This window comes from Lotus japonicus, chromosome 4 (genome assembly GCF_012489685.1).
Source record: "Lotus japonicus ecotype B-129 chromosome 4, LjGifu_v1.2".
NCBI lineage: Eukaryota > Viridiplantae > Streptophyta > Magnoliopsida > Fabales > Fabaceae > Lotus > Lotus japonicus.
In genome coordinates, this window is record NC_080044.1 from 25,485,100 (window position 1) to 25,489,533 (window position 4,434).

Here is a 4,434-nt window from a genome sequence, read left to right on the forward strand (position 1 = left end):
GCAGTCAGAGAGTGCAGTAGAGAGAAAGGCAGAAGCAGAACCAGTCAATTAAGGATGATCGCAGGCAAAACCAGACAAAGCTCGGGTGATTTAGAAGTCGTAAAGCTTGCAAAGAAGCAACAATGGCGTATTTATAGGCAAATGAAGAAACGGACGTGAAGCTGCATTACGTGACGGTGCATAAAAATTTGAAATCCAACGGTTATTTTATTATATAACCGCAGAACCCTAACATGTAGGCTAAAAAGAGGCTATGATTACCCTAGGGTAGAGACGGCGGATGGGCAGACGAAGTCAGACGCTAAAGCTTCTGATTGGAGTAGACGTCAAACGCTAGGATTTCTGATTGGATCGACCTGAAGTCAGAAAGGAGGAAATGGCGAACAACTGTCAGTTCCGTTCGAAATTCATGATCAAAAAATGCTTGATCCCTCAAAGGCCTGGTAGTCGAGAATCAACATTTTTGGGGGGCATCTGTTGGCCCAAGATATCTGGCCCAAAAGGCACGAGGCAGTCGAAAATGGACCAGAGGAAAAGAAAAAACGCCAAGTTAAAGAGGTAGTCGAATTCGACAAAGGGACATTGGCAACCGGTGCTAGAAACACGGGCACATTTAACACGTGCAGCATTGACTGAGCTAGTTTCTCACCACGATGGCTGAGTACGTGGCCAATAAGCGGTTAAAACAGTTGAAGAACACGATCTCCACCACTATGCAGGGAACTTCCGGGGCAAGCATCAGATCGTGGGGAGAAATCAGACCCACTAACCCATCCAATAAGGAAGAAAACCGCCAAGAACACGCGGGACATGAAGCTCTATAAATAGGAGAATCCAAGTCAGAAAGAGGGTTCCCAACTCAGCTCTAAAAACTCACTAAAAAGCTCTCATGTCCGCATCAAAGAGACTCAACGAGCCTAACGTGATCATGGAGGAGTACGTTGACGAACCAGCCATTTATGATTCCTGCACTTAGATTTTCGAATTTGTTGTTGTTACTGCTTTTGTTGGATTTGTTATCGAGTTTATCAATTGTACTTTGTGTAAAGCTTTTCAATTAGTGAACATTACTTTCAAGCATTTCTGATTGTCTTGCATTTTGTCCTCGAATCTTTACTTCTTTTTTATCCCTCGACACACGGCTGTCGAAAACCCCAATTTCACACACGCTTTGGCAAGACGTTTTCCCAAAAGAACCCTTAATTCGCAAAACTCTTAAACTTTTTCCAGTCGAACTCGGAAAATGTTTGTTTACTAAATATCACGGTAAACACACTCTCAGAAAGACTTTTAATTTTTACATACCCAAGGTCGAATAGAATGGCCTCAAAAAGAATATATGTGAAAAACTCCCGGCACGTGTTATGTGCTAAGTGAACTTCATCAACTTGGTTGAGTTCCAGTAGCACGGGGTTCCTTTGATGGAAGCAATATTATGAGTTCTATGAAATCTTATATTTTGCCTACACTATGTAATTAATTATGTAATATTTTAGTAGTAATTATTATCTAATAATAATATTATTATGATAATAATGAGGAGGACTCAATTTACTCCAAGAGTAGCTCTTAAAACTTACTCCTAATCTCCCCCCTTCATTTTATTAAAAATTAACGATTCTGATTATAACCTTAATTACCTCACGTGCCAACTTATTCTTCTCATCTAATAGCAAACTATGTTCTACTCTGCCGCAACTGCTTCTCTCGTAATGAAAGAATTACAAAAGTTGAATCTTCTTTGCTCCCATATTAGAGATTGATATCTAAGTTTTGAAGAAAACAGTTTTAGATTTTGATTGTCCTTCCCTCAAAGCAAGGGGAAATCGCAACCTTCAGTCCCTCTTCAATTTCAACATTGATGAGGTTGAAAGGTGTAACAATTCTGTTGGTTATACTACGTGTTTCAATTTTACCACTTGATCATTTATATAGCAGAAAGATGAAGGTGTATTCATTGTATGAGTTAATTTAATATTGAAGGAAATAGTCGTTACAGTGCTACAACAATTCAATTGGCGTCAACGATTTTGATGCCCAGAAAAATTAATTTGTTCATCTGTGCATTTGGTAGAGACGAAGCGACGTAAAAGTATTTTCTGCAATGAGGCAGTCACGTGGTATATAATTAGGGTTTTAATCAGGATCGTTAATTTTTAATAAAATGAAGGGTGGAGATTGGGAGTAAGTTTTAAGAGTTACTCCTGAAGTAAATGGAGTCCTTCTCGATAATAATTAGTTGAATATTGACTTTTGTGTTCTGTTGATGTGTTTGGTTGACTTTGACATGAGTATTATTTTGATTTTGGAATAATAATGCATGAGCATAATATTATTAGATAAATATATTTTGATAACATAAAAACAATCATAATTAGTGTTATTTTCGTGATTATGGAGAGAGAACATATTATTTGATATATTTTGGGTATTATTGATTAAAAGTAGGGTTTTCCCTTATTTAAATAGAGAGAAAATAAAATAAAAAATGTATTTTTTTATAGTTTAAAAATCCAAAATTTTATTTGAAAATGTAATTCATAGATTTATTTTGGAATTTTTTATTTATCATGAGAGGTGTCATTTTTTAATTTAGTTTCTGAGCGGATAAGGTTGATTTCTTTATAAAATTAGGAGATAAATGTGGAAAGTTATTAGAGGAGAAAAACCCTACTTTTATAATTTTGAATTATACTCAGAAATTATAGTTGTAGATATTCTCCAAAAGATAATTACATTTATAATAATTATTAGTAGATAATTGTTGTTTTTGAATATTTGATGATGAGATAATTACGTTAAAAAAAGATGATGAGATAATTATCACATGTGCTAAAAATCAAATGTGGAGATTATGGGCTGAATAATTTCGTGATTTTTAGGGTATTTAGGATGAGATTTTTTATTTAAAAAATTGATTAATTATTTGTTAAGTTTTCACTTAATTTAAATGTCAAGGAAAAGTCAAAATTATCCATTAGTTGTGTAGTGATTCACCTTGAGTTAGGAGGATATGATTTTATACTTTTTCCCTTAATAAGTGTTGAGTTTTATTCTGAATATTATAAATATATAGTTCAAGTTTTTAGAGATAAAATATTGAGTTTAGTTGATGATAACTGATAAGATGATGAAACAAAACTTATTTCATATCTCCTAGTGTTGTGTGTCTATCATGAGGCTTTAGGGGGCTGAACTCATTATAAATATTATGAAACCCTACTCAAATCTCTTTCTTTTTCTTTCCTTACACTTTCTTCCTCTCATTTTCTTCTCCAACATAACAAAGATATAAACATATAAGTATATAACCAAATTATGCTAACCTATGTTGAGGAAGAAGACGGTAGAAAAATATATGGGCAATAATGATTTTTGAATGGATAACAACACTTAGGAGGTATTTGGTATGGTGAAAAAATGAAGGAAGGAAAGTTGAGAATGAAAAAGTAGTGCAAAATAACTTCACCGTTTGAATTGTAGGAAAAAGAGGAGAAAGGAACTTTTTTTTTGCGCCACCCAAAAAAAATATGTTTCATGCATATGAGAGCGAAAACGGTTGAATTATCACATTTTCATTTAATGGACTATATTGCCCTTGTGATTTTTTATTTGTTCCTCCCTTTACACCTAGAATAATAATAATGATAATGTAGAATAATGATAATATAAAAATAAATTTTTTGACATTATTTTTTAACTTTTGTATTGTAAGAGGATAATGTATTAAATTTATTATGATCTGCCTTCAAAAAATATATGATTATTAATAAGCACATTTAACTTTTTAATAGGGATATTTATGTCATAATATACATATTTATTTTCGTTTCTCTCACTTTTCCTACACCAAATAGCCTACAAAACTCCGCTTTCCTTTCCTATTCTTTCTTTCCACTTTCTTTTCTCTTATTTGTCTTCTACAACCAAACAAAGCAGTAAGAATAGGACCAAATTCTGGTAAACTATGTTGAGGAGAAGATGCAGACAAATATAAGGTGTATAGTAACTTTGGAAAGGATAGCAAAGTTGATGTCATGTTTGATATAGTGAAAAGAGGATAGAAAAAAAGTGGAACATGAAAATGTATTGAAAAATAATAATTTTGATGGAAAAATGAGTAGGAATACTTTTTGGTGGCCCACTAAAAATGTGTGTCACACAAATGAAAGCAAACAAGGATTAAATGATCATAGGTTTCATTTAATTCCACTTTGGGTCCCTGATATTTTACAAATGTGCGGTCTGCATCCCCTATATTTAAAATATGCAGTCAAGCTCTTCATGTTTCTAAAACGGTCGATTAAAGCTCTTCCGTCCATCCCCGTTAGTTGACAAACGAAAATACTGATGTATCACTTATTTAATTAATAAAATATTATTTTTTAAAATTAAATAAATAAATAAATTTTAAAAATTCACAAAAACATAGAA